The sequence below is a fragment of the Lissotriton helveticus genome, chromosome 1_2 (genome assembly GCF_964261635.1).
Source record: "Lissotriton helveticus chromosome 1_2, aLisHel1.1, whole genome shotgun sequence".
Taxonomy (NCBI): domain Eukaryota; kingdom Metazoa; phylum Chordata; class Amphibia; order Caudata; family Salamandridae; genus Lissotriton; species Lissotriton helveticus.
In genome coordinates this window covers 325,709,039-325,721,444 of record NC_136058.1, presented here as the reverse complement: position 1 = coordinate 325,721,444, position 12,406 = coordinate 325,709,039, and the positions used below count along the sequence as shown (strand labels likewise).

The window sequence follows — 12,406 nt, the reverse complement described above, 5'->3', positions numbered from 1 at the left end:
CATGCACAGAGAAGAGGTGGAATATATGTAAGACTGAAGACACAGGTGAAATGAGAAATAGTTGACTGCTTCGCTGCCAAGTTGTATACGCCATTTCTTCAGTGCAATACAAGAAAGCACCAAAGAGTATAACAAAGTTGTCAATTGGTTTCATAGTCCATTCCCTTTGTTTAGTGCTGTGAAAGGAAGAGCCGAATTCCAAAATTGATCAATGATGTTTCAGAAATTTCCCAAAGGGAATAACAAGCCGAGTGTTAAAAACTGCATTTACTCACAGGTTTTGAGCAGGAAACACTGAAATGCTATTAAAGTGCGATATCTAAGGGAACACTGACTCTGTTAAAGATGATCCAAATGGAATTGATGACAAATCCCAATTACAAACAACAGAATCAAAATAGGGTGAGGGGACACCAGGATTTGAACCAGGGACCTCTTGATCTGCAGTCAAATGCTCTACCACTGAGCTATATCCCCAACTTTTCAGTAAAATCAGAATGACAAAATATCAGTACATCATGAAAGAGTGTGAGGATCATACTAAGTTGTTCCGGAAAGTACAACCTTGAAACTGTGGAACAGGAGAAGTAGTCCTTAATATTATTCATTAAAGGAAAACTGGATCATTTAAAAAACAGATATTTGTTTCATTGTTATTTTATTTGAATAGGCAGTGGTACATAGGACCAATGCCTCTACATACAATGATTGTTTTGAAACATTCTTAAAGGGGAAGAGGTTTTTACGGGACACCTTATCATTTGAGGATTGGTTACCACAATCACTGAGATGGTGATAAAGTATGATTGTTTTGGGCCAAATTATGGTGGAAAAACATTTCTACGTACCACTACAATTCGGTATTTGGAAGGTACACCCAAACACCCCTTTCGAATACCTTCCATTTAATATATCAGATAAAGCCATTTTGCGTTTGCAAATGGCCTGATTCTTCAGACCAGCCTTCTTGCAACTGCAATGATAGTTCGTACATCTTGCACGTAGGCAGAGCTTTTAAGGAAAAATTAAATAGTTCCTACGTTGCACAAAAATGAAGTGCTTCAAACAAACACATACTTTGCATGCACAGAGAAGAGGTGGAATATATGTAAGACTGAAGACACAGGTGAAATGAGAAATAGATTGACTGCTTCGCTGCCAAGTTTTATACGCCATTTCTTCAGTGCAATACAAGAAAGCACCAAACAGTATAACAAAGTTGTCAATTGGTTTAATAGTCCATTCCCTTTGTTTAGTGCTGTGAAAGGAAGAGCCGAATTCCAAAATTGATCAATGATGTTTCAGAAATTTCCCAAAGGGAATAACAAGCCGACTGTTAAAAACGGCATTCACTCACAGGTTTTGAGCAGGAAACACTGAAATGCTATTAAAGTGCAATATCCAAGGGAACACTGACTCTGTCAAAGATGATCCAAATAGAATTGATGAAAAGTCCCAATTACAAACAACAGAATCAAAATAGGGTGATAGGACACCCGGATTTGAACCAGGGAACTCTTGATCTGCAGTCAAATGCTCCACCACTGAGCTATATCCCCAGCTTTTCAGTAAAATCAGAATGACAAAATATCAGTACATCATGAAAGAGTGTGAGGATCATACTAAGTTGTGCCAGAAAGTACAACCTTGAAACTGTGGAACAGGAGAAGTAGTCCTTAATATTATTTATTAAAGGAAAACTGGATCCTTTAAAAAACAGATTTAATTGTTTCATTGTTATTTTATTTGAATAGGCAGTGGTACATAGGACCAATGCCTCTACATACAATGATTGTTTTGAAACATTCTTAAAGGGGAAGAGGTTTTTACGGGACACCTTATCATTTGAGGATTGGTTACCACAATCACGGAGATGATGATGAAGTATGATTGTTTTGGGCCAAATTATGGTGGAAAAACATTTCTAAGTACCACTACAATTTGGTATTTGGAAGGTACACCCAAACACCCCTTTCGAATACCTTCCATTTAATACATCAGAAAAAGCCATTTTGCGTTTGCAAATGGCCTGATTATTCAGACCAGCCTTCTTGCAACTGCAATGATAGTTCGTACATCTTGCACGTAGGCAGAGCTTTTCAGGAAAAATTAAATAGTTCCTACGTTGCACAAAAATGAAGTGCTTCAAACAAACACATACTTTGCATGCACAGAGAAGAGGTGGAATATATGTAAGACTGAAGACACAGGTGAAATGAGAAATAGATTGACTGCTTCGCTGCTAAGTTTTATACGCCATTTCTTCAGTGCAATACAAGAAAGCACCAAACAGTATAACAAAGTTGTCAATGGGTTTAATAGTCCATTCCCTTTGTTTAGTGCTGCGAATGGAAGAACCGAATTCCAAAATTGATCAATGATGTTTCAGAAATTTCCCAAAGGGAATAACAAGCCGAGTGTTAAAAACTGCATTTACTCACAGGTTTTGAGCAGGAAACACTGAAATGCTATTAAAGTGCAATATCCAAGGGAACACTGACTCTGTCAAAGATGATCCAAATGGAATTGATGAAAAGTCCCAATTACAAACAACAGAATCAAAATAGGGTGAGGGGACACCCGGATTTGAACCAGGGACCTCTTGATCTGCAGTCAAATGCTCTACCACTGAGCTATATCCCCAGCTTTTCAGTAAAATCAGAATGACAAAATATCAGTACATCATGAAAGAGTGTGAGGCTCATACTAAGTTGTGCCAGAAAGTACAACCTTGAAACTGTGGAACAGGAGAAGTAGTCCTTAATATTATTTATTAAAGGAAAACTGGATCATTTAAAAAACAGATTTATTTGTTTCATTGTTATTTTATTTGAATAGGCAGTGGTACATAGGACCAATGCCTCTACATACAATGATTGTTTTGAAACATTCTTAAAGGGGAAGAGGTTTTTACGGGACACCTTATCATTTGAGGATTGGTTAACACAATCACTGAGATGGTGATGAAGTATGATTGTTTTGGTCCAAATTATGGTGGAAAAACATTTCTACGTACCACTACAATTCGGTATTTGGAAGGCACACCCAAACACCCCTTTCGAATACCTTCCATTTAATACATCAGAAAAAGCCATTTTGCGTTTGCAAATGGCCTGATTCTTCAGACCAGCCTTCTTGCAACTGCAATGATAGTTCGTACATCTTGCATGTAGGCAGAGCTTTTAAGGAGAAATTAAATAGTTCCTACGTTGCACAAAAATGAAGTGCTTCAAACAAACACATACTTTGCATGCACAGAGAAGAGGTGGAATATATGTAAGACTGAAGACACAGGTGAAATGAGAAATAGTTGACTGCTTCGCTGCCAAGTTGTATACGCCATTTCTTCAGTGCAATACAAGAAAGCACCAAAGAGTATAACAAAGTTGTCAATTGGTTTCATAATCCATTCCCTTTGTTTAGTGCTGTGAAAGGAAGAGCCGAATTCCAAAATTGATCAATGATGTTTCAGAAATTTCCCAAAGGGAATAACAAGCCGAGTGTTAAAAACTGCATTTACTCACAGGTTTTGAGCAGGAAACACTGAAATGCTATTAAAGTGCGATATCCAAGGGAACACTGACTCTGTTAAAGATGATCCAAATGGAATTGATGAAAAATCCCAATTACAAACAACAGAATCAAAATAGGGTGAGGGGACACCCGGATTTGAACCAGGGACCTCTTGATCTGCAGTCAAATGCTCTACCACTGAGCTATATCCCCAACTTTTCAGTTAAATCAGAATGACAAAATATCAGTACATCATGAAAGAGTGTGAGGATCATACTAAGTTGTTCCGGAAAGTACAACCTTGAAACTGTGGAACAGGAGAAGTAGTCCTTAATATTATTCATTAAAGGAAAACTGGATCATTTAAAAAACAGATATTTGTTTCATTGTTATTTTATTTGAATAGGCAGTGGTACATAGGACCAATGCCTCTACATACAATGATTGTTTTGAAACATTCTTAAAGGGGAAGAGGTTTTTACGGGACACCTTATCATTTGAGGATTGGTTACCACAATCACTGAGATGGTGATGAAGTATGATTGTTTTGGGCCAAATTATGGTGGAAAAACATTTCTACGTACCACTACAATTCGGTATTTGGAAGGTACAGCCAAACACCCCCTTCGAATACCTTCCATTTAATACATCAGAAAAAGCCATTTTGCGTTTGCAAATGGCCTGATTCTTCAGACCAGCCTTCTTGCAACTGCAATGATAGTTCGTACATCTTGCACGTAGGCAGAGCTTTTCAGGAGAAATTAAATAGTTCCTACGTTGCACAAAAATGAAGTGCTTCAAACAAACACATACTTTGCATGCACAGAGAAGAGGTGGAATATATGTAAGACTGAAGACACAGGTGAAATGAGAAATAGTTGACTGCTTCGCTGCCAAGTTGTATACGCCATTTCTTCAGTGCAATACAAGAAAGCACCAAAGAGTATAACAAAGTTGTCAATTGGTTTCATAGTCCATTCCCTTTGTTTAGTGCTGTGAAAGGAAGAGCCGAATTCCAAAATTGATCAATGATGTTTCAGAAATTTCCCAAAGGGAATAACAAGCCGAGTGTTAAAAACTGCATTTACTCACAGGTTTTGAGAAGCAAACACTGTAATGCCATTAAAGTGTAATATCCAAGGGAACACTGACTCTGTCAAAGATGATCCAAATGGAATTGATGGAAAGTCCCAATTACAAACAACAGAATCAAAATAGGGTGAGGGGACACCAGGATTTGAACCAGGGACCTCTTGATCTGCAGTCAAATGCTCTACCACTGAGCTATATCCCCAGCTTTACAGTACAATCAGAATGACAAAATATCAGTACATCATGAAAGAGTGAGAGGATCATACTAAGTTGTTCCGGAAAGTACAACCTTGAAACTGTGGAACAGGAGAAGTAGTCCTTAATATTATTTATTAAAGGAAACCTGGATCATTTAAAAAACAGTTTATTTGTTTCATTGTTATTTTATTTGAATAGGCAGTGGTACATAGGACCAATGCCTCTACATACAATGATTGTTTTGAAACATTCTTAAAGGGGAAGAGGTTTTTACGGGACACCTTATCATTTGAGGATTAGTTACCACAATCACTGAGATGGTGATGAAGTATGATTGTTTTGGGCCAAATTATGGTGGAAAAACATTTCTACGAACCACTACAATTCGGTATTTGGAAGGCACACCCAAACACCCCTTTCGAATACCTTCCATTTAATACATCAGAAAAAGCCATTTTGCGTTTGCAAATGGCCTGATTCTTCAGACCAGCCTTCTTGCAACTGCAATGATAGTTCGTACATCTTGCACGTAGGCAGAGCTTTTAAGGAGAAATTAAATAGTTCCTACGTTTCACAAAAATGAAGTGCTTCAAACAAACACATACTTTGCATGCACAGAGAAGAGGTGGAATATATGTAAGACTGAAGACACAGGTGAAATGAGAAATAGATTGACTGCTTCGCTGCCAAGTTTTATCTGACATTTCTTCAGTGCAATACAAGAATGCACCAAACAGTATAACAAAGTTGTCAATTGGTTTCATAGTCCATTCCCTTTGTTTAGTGCTGTGAAAGGAAGAGCCGAATTCCAAAATTGATCAATGATGTTTCAGAAATTTCCCAAAGGGAATACCAAGCCGAGTGTTAAAAACTGCATTTACTCACAGGTTTTGAGCAGGAATCACTGAAATGCTATTAAAGTGCAATATCCAAGGGAACACTGACTCTGTCAAAGATGATCCACATGGAATTGATGAAAAGTCCCAATTACAAACAACAGAATCAAAATAGGGTGAGGGGACACCCGGATTTGAACCAGGGACCTCTTGATCTGCAGTCAAATGCTCTACCCCTGATCTATATCCCCAGCTTTTCAGTAAAATCAGAATGACAAAATATCAGTACATCATGAAAGAGTGTGAGGATCATACTAAGTTGTGCCAGAAAGTACAACCTTGAAACTGTGGAACAGGAGAAGTAGTCCTTAATATTATTTATTAAAGGAAACCTGGATCATTTAAAAAACAGATTTATTTGTTTCATTGTTATGTTATTTGAATAGGCAGTGGTACATAGGACTAATGCCTCTACATACAATGATTGTTTTGAAACATTCTTAAAGGGGAAGAGGTTTTTACGGGACACCTTATCATTCGAGGATTAGTTACCACAATCACTGAGATGGTGATGAAGTATGATTGTTTTCGGCCAAATTATGGTGGAAAAACATTTCTACGTACCACTACAATTCGGTATTTGGAAGGCACACCCAAACACCCCTTTCGAATACCTTCCATTTAATACATCAGAAAAAGCCATTTTGCGTTTGCAAATGGCCTGATTCTTCAGACCAGCCTTCTTGCAACTGCAATGATAGTACGTACATCTTGCACGTAGGCAGAGCTTTTAAGGAGAAATTAAACGGTTCCTACGTTGCACAAAAATGAAGTGCTTCAAACAAACACATACTTTGCATGCACAGAGAAGAGGTGGAATATATGTAAGACTGAAGACACAGGTGAAATGAGAAATAGATTGACTGCTTCGCTGCCAAGTTTTATACGCCATTTCTTCAGTGCAATACAAGAAAGCACCAAACAGTATAACAAAGTTGTCAATTGGTTTCATAGTCCATTCCCTTTGTTTAGTGCTGTGAAAGGAAGAGCCGAATTCCAAAATTGATCAATGATGTTTCAGAAATTTCCCAAAGGGAATAACAAGCCGACTGTTAAAAACTGCATTCACTCACAGGTTTTGAGCAGGAAACACTGAAATGCTATTAAAGTGCAATATCCAAGGGAACAATGATTGTCAAAGATGATCCAAATGGAATTCATGAAAAGTCCCATTTACAAACAACAGAATCAAAATAGGGTGAGAGGACACCCGGGTTTGAACCAGGGACCTCTTGATCTGCAGTCAAATGCTCTACCACTGAGCTATATCCCCAGCTTTTCAGTAAAATCAGAATGACAAAATATCAGTACATCATGAAAGAGTGTGAGGATCATACTAAGTTGTGCCAGAAAGTACAACCTTGAAACTGTGGAACAGGAGAAGTAGTCCTTAATATTATTTATTAAAGGAAACCTGGATCATTTAAAAAACAGTTTATTTGTTTCATTGTTATTTTATTTGAATAGGCAGTGGTACATAGGACCAATGCCTCTACATACAATGATTGTTTTGAAACATTCTTAAAGGGGAAGAGGTTTTTACGGGACACCTTATCATTTGAGGATTAGTTACCACAATCACTGAGATGGTGATGAAGTATGATTGTTTTGGGCCAAATTATGGTGGAAAAACATTTCTACGTACCACTACAATTCGGTATTTGGAAGGCACACCCAAACACCCCTTTCGAATACCTTCCATTTAATACATCAGAAAAAGCCATTTTGCGTTTGCAAATGGCCTGATTCTTCAGACCAGCCTTCTTGCAACTGCAATGATAGTTCGTACATCTTGCACGTAGGCAGAGCTTTTAAGGAGAAATTAAATAGTTCCTACGTTTCACAAAAATGAAGTGCTTCAAACAAACACATACTTTGCATGCACAGAGAAGAGGTGGAATATATGTAAGACTGAAGACACAGGTGAAATGAGAAATAGATTGACTGCTTCGCTGCCAAGTTTTATCTGACATTTCTTCAGTGCAATACAAGAATGCACCAAACAGTATAACAAAGTTGTCAATTGGTTTCATAGTCCATTCCCTTTGTTTAGTGCTGTGAAAGGAAGAGCCGAATTCCAAAATTGATCAATGATGTTTCAGAAATTTCCCAAAGGGAATACCAAGCCGAGTGTTAAAAACTGCATTTACTCACAGGTTTTGAGCAGGAATCACTGAAATGCTATTAAAGTGCAATATCCAAGGGAACACTGACTCTGTCAAAGATGATCCACATGGAATTGATGAAAAGTCCCAATTACAAACAACAGAATCAAAATAGGGTGAGGGGACACCCGGATTTGAACCAGGGACCTCTTGATCTGCAGTCAAATGCTCTACCCCTGATCTATATCCCCAGCTTTTCAGTAAAATCAGAATGACAAAATATCAGTACATCATGAAAGAGTGTGAGGATCATACTAAGTTGTGCCAGAAAGTACAACCTTGAAACTGTGGAACAGGAGAAGTAGTCCTTAATATTATTTATTAAAGGAAACCTGGATCATTTAAAAAACAGATTTATTTGTTTCATTGTTATGTTATTTGAATAGGCAGTGGTACATAGGACTAATGCCTCTACATACAATGATTGTTTTGAAACATTCTTAAAGGGGAAGAGGTTTTTACGGGACACCTTATCATTTGAGGATTAGTTACCACAATCACTGAGATGGTGATGAAGTATGATTGTTTTCGGCCAAATTATGGTGGAAAAACATTTCTACGTACCACTACAATTCGGTATTTGGAAGGCACACCCAAACACCCCTTTCGAATACCTTCCATTTAATACATCAGAAAAAGCCATTTTGCGTTTGCAAATGGCCTGATTCTTCAGATCAGCCTTCTTGCAACTGCAATGATAGTTCGTACATCTTGCACGTAGGCAGAGCTTTTAAGGAGAAATTAAATAGTTCCTCCGTTTCACAAAAATGAAGTGCTTCAAACAAACACATACTTTGCATGCACAGAGAAGAGGTGGAATATATGTAAGACTGAAGACACAGGTGAAATGAGAAATAGATTGACTGCTTCGCTGCCAAGTTTTATACGCCATTTCTTCAGTGCAATACAAGAAAGCACCAAACAGTATAACAAAGTTGTCAATTGGTTTCATAGTCCATTCCCTTTGTTTAGTGCTGTGAAAGGAAGAGCCGAATTCCAAAATTGATCAATGATGTTTCAGAAATTTCCCAAAGGGAATACCAAGCCAAGTGTTAAAAACTGCATTTACTCACAGGTTTTGAGAAGCAAACACTGTAATGCCATTAAAGTGCAATATCCAAGGGAACACTGACTCTGTCAAAGATGATCCAAATGGAATTGATGGAAAGTACCAATTACAAACAACAGAATCAAAATAGGGTGAGGGGACACCAGGATTTGAACCAGGGACCTCTTGATCTGCAGTCAAATGCTCTACCACTGAGCTATATCCCCAGCTTTACAGTACAACCAGAATGACAAAATATCAGTACATCATGAAAGAGTGAGAGGATCATACTAAGTTGCCCCGGAAAGTACAACCTTGAAACTGTGGAACAGGAGAAGTAGTCCTTAATATTATTTATTAAAGGAAAACTGGATCATTTAAAAAACAGATATTTGTTTCATTGTTATTTTATTTGAATAGGCAGTGGTACATAGGACCAATGCCTCTACATACAATGACTGTTTTGAAACATTCTTAAAGGGGAAGAGGTTGTTACGGGACACCTTATCATTTGAGGATTGGTTACCACAATCACTGAGATGGTGATGAAGTATGATTGTTTTGGTCCAAATTATGGTGGAAAAACATTTCTACGTACCACTACAATTCGGTATTTGGAAGGTACACCCAAACACCCCTTTCGAATACCTTCCATTTAATACATCAGATAAAGCCATTTTGCGTTTGCAAATGGCCTGATTCTTCAGACCAGCCTTCTTGCAACTGCAATGATAGTTCGTACATCTTGCACGTAGGCAGAGCTTTTAAGGAGAAATTAAATAGTTCCTACGTTGCACAAAAATGAAGTGCTTCAAACAAACACATACTTTGCATGCACAGAGAAGAGGTGGAATATATGTAAGACTGAAGACACAGGTGAAATGAGAAATAGATTGACTGCTTCGCTGCCAAGTTTTATACGCCATTTCTTCAGTGCAATACAAGAAAGCACCAAACAGTATAACAAAGTTGTCAATTGGTTTAATAGTCCATTCCCTTTGTTTAGTGCTGTGAAAGGAAGAGCCGAATTCCAAAATTGATCAATGATGTTTCAGAAATTTCCCAAAGGGAATAACAAGCCGACTGTTAAAAACTGCAATTACTCACAGGTTTTGAGCAGGAAACACTGAAATGCTATTAAAGTGCAATATCCAAGGGAACACTGACTCTGTCAAAGATGATCCAAATAGAATTGATGAAAAGTCCCAATTACAAACAACAGAATCAAAATAGGGTGAGAGGACACCCGGATTTGAAACAGGGACCTCTTGATCTGCAGTCAAATGCTATACCACTGAGCTATATCCCCAGCTTTTCAGTAAAATCAGAATGACAAAATATCAGTACATCATGAAAGAGTGTGAGGATCATAATAAGTTGTGCCAGAAAGTACAACCTTGAAACTGTGGAACAGGAGAATTAGTCCTTAATATTATTTATTAAAGGAAAACTGGATCATTTAAAAAACAGATTTATTTGTTTCATTGTTATTTTATTTGAATAGGCAGTGGTACATAGGACCAATGCCTCTACATACAATGATTGTTTTGAAACATTCTTAAAGGGGAAGAGGTTTTTACGGGACACCTTATCATTTGAGGATTAGTTACCACAATCACAGAGAAGATGAAGAAGTATGATTGTTTTGGGCCAAATTATGGTGGAAAAACATTTCTACGTACCACTACAATTCGGTTTTTGGAAGGTACACCCAAACACCCCTTTAGAATACCTTCTATTTAATACATCAGAAAAAGCCATTTTGTGTTTGCAAATGGCCTGATTCTTCAGACCAGCCTTCTTGCAACTACAATGATAGTTCGTACATCTTGCACGTAGGCAGAGCTTTTAAGGAGAAATTAAATAGTTCCTACGTTGCACAAAAATGAAGTGCTTCAAACAAACACATACTTTGCATGCACAGAGAAGAGGTGGAATATATGTAAGACTGAAGACACAGGTGAAATGAGAAATAGTTGACTGCTTCGCTGCCAAGTTTTATACGCCATTTCTTCAGTGCAATACAAGAAAGCACCAAACAGTATAACAAAGTTGTCAATTGGTTTCATAGTACATTCCCTTTGTTTAGTGCTGTGAAAGGTAGAGCCGAATTCCAAAATTGATCAATGATGTTTCAGAAATTTCCCAAAGGGAATAACAAGCCGAGTGTTAAAAACTGCATTTACTCACAGGTTTTGAGCAGGAAACACTGAAATGCTATTAAAGTGCAATATCCAAGGGAACACTGACTCTGTTAAAGATGATCCAAATGGAATTGATTAAAAGTCCCATTTAGAAACAACAGAATCAAAATAGGGTGAGGGGACACCCGGATTTGAACCAGGGACCTCCTGATCTGCAGTCAAATGCTCTACCACTGAGCTATATCCCCAGCTTTTCAGTAATATCAGAATGACAAAATATCAGTACATCATGAAAGAGTGTGAGGATCATACTAAGTTGTGCAAGAAAGTACAACCTTGAAACTGTGGAACAGGAGAAGTAGTCGTTAATATTATTTATTAAAGGAAAAGTGGATCATTTAAAAAACAGATGTATTTGTTTCATTGTTATTTTATTTGAATAGGCAGTGGTACATAGGACCAATGCCCCTACATACAATGATTGTTTTGAAACATTCTTAAAGGGGAAGAGGTTTTTACGGGACACCTTATCATTTGAGGATTGGTTACCACAATCACGGAGATGATGATGAAGTATGATTGTTTTGGGCCAAATTATGGTGGAAAAGCATTTCTACGTACCACTACAATTCGGTATTTGGAAGGTACACCCAAACACCCCTTTCGAATACCTTCCATTTAATACATCAGAAAAAGCCATTTTGCGTTTGCAAATGGCCTGATTCTTCAGACCAGCCTTCTTGCAACTGCAATGATAGTTCGTACATCTTGCACGTAGGCAGAGCTTTTAAGGAGAAATTAAATAGTTCCTACGTTGCACAAAAATGAAGCGCTTCAAACAAACACATACTTTGCATGCACAGAGAAGAGGTGGAATATATGTAAGACTGAAGACACAGGTGAAATGAGAAATAGATTGACTGCTTCGCTGCCAAGTTTTATGCGCCATTTCTTCAGTGCAATACAATAAAGCACCAAACAGTATAACAAAGTTGTCAATTGGTTTCATAGTCCATTCCCTTTGTTTAGTGCTGTGAAAGGAAGAGCCGTATTCCAAAATTGATCAATGATGTTTCAGAAATTTCCCAAAGGGAATACCAAGCCGAGTGTTAAAAACTGCATTTACTCACAGGTTTTGAGAAGCAAACACTGTAATGCCATTAAAGTGTAATATCCAAGGGAACACTGACTCTGTCAAAGATGATCCAAATGGAATTGATGGAAAGTCCCAATTACAAACAACAGAATCAAAATAGGGTGAGGGGACACCAGGATTTGAACCAGGGACCTCTTGATCTGCAGTCAAATGCTCTACCACTGAGCTATATCCCCAGCTTTACAGTACAATCA

General features: G+C 37.8%; 8 non-coding genes across 8 annotated transcripts; all 8 read right to left on the bottom strand.

The window, feature by feature from the left end:
* Positions 1-405: 405 nt before the first annotated feature.
* Positions 406-477, bottom strand: TRNAC-GCA (transfer RNA cysteine (anticodon GCA)). The gene has a single exon. It is a non-coding gene; the product is annotated as a tRNA-Cys (tRNA).
* A 2,094-nt stretch (positions 478-2,571) lies between these two features.
* On the bottom strand, positions 2,572-2,643 carry TRNAC-GCA (transfer RNA cysteine (anticodon GCA)). Its single transcript has one exon. It is a non-coding gene; the product is annotated as a tRNA-Cys (tRNA).
* A 1,011-nt stretch (positions 2,644-3,654) lies between these two features.
* On the bottom strand, positions 3,655-3,726 carry TRNAC-GCA (transfer RNA cysteine (anticodon GCA)). The gene has a single exon. It is a non-coding gene; the product is annotated as a tRNA-Cys (tRNA).
* A 1,009-nt stretch (positions 3,727-4,735) lies between these two features.
* On the bottom strand, positions 4,736-4,807 carry TRNAC-GCA (transfer RNA cysteine (anticodon GCA)). The gene has a single exon. It is a non-coding gene; the product is annotated as a tRNA-Cys (tRNA).
* Positions 4,808-6,900: 2,093 nt separating this feature from the next.
* Positions 6,901-6,972, bottom strand: TRNAC-GCA (transfer RNA cysteine (anticodon GCA)). The gene has a single exon. It is a non-coding gene; the product is annotated as a tRNA-Cys (tRNA).
* A 2,095-nt stretch (positions 6,973-9,067) lies between these two features.
* TRNAC-GCA (transfer RNA cysteine (anticodon GCA)) lies at positions 9,068-9,139 on the bottom strand. Its single transcript has one exon. It is a non-coding gene; the product is annotated as a tRNA-Cys (tRNA).
* A 2,093-nt stretch (positions 9,140-11,232) lies between these two features.
* Positions 11,233-11,304, bottom strand: TRNAC-GCA (transfer RNA cysteine (anticodon GCA)). The gene has a single exon. It is a non-coding gene; the product is annotated as a tRNA-Cys (tRNA).
* Positions 11,305-12,316: 1,012 nt separating this feature from the next.
* On the bottom strand, positions 12,317-12,388 carry TRNAC-GCA (transfer RNA cysteine (anticodon GCA)). The gene has a single exon. It is a non-coding gene; the product is annotated as a tRNA-Cys (tRNA).
* Between the last annotated feature and the right edge of the window lie 18 nt (positions 12,389-12,406).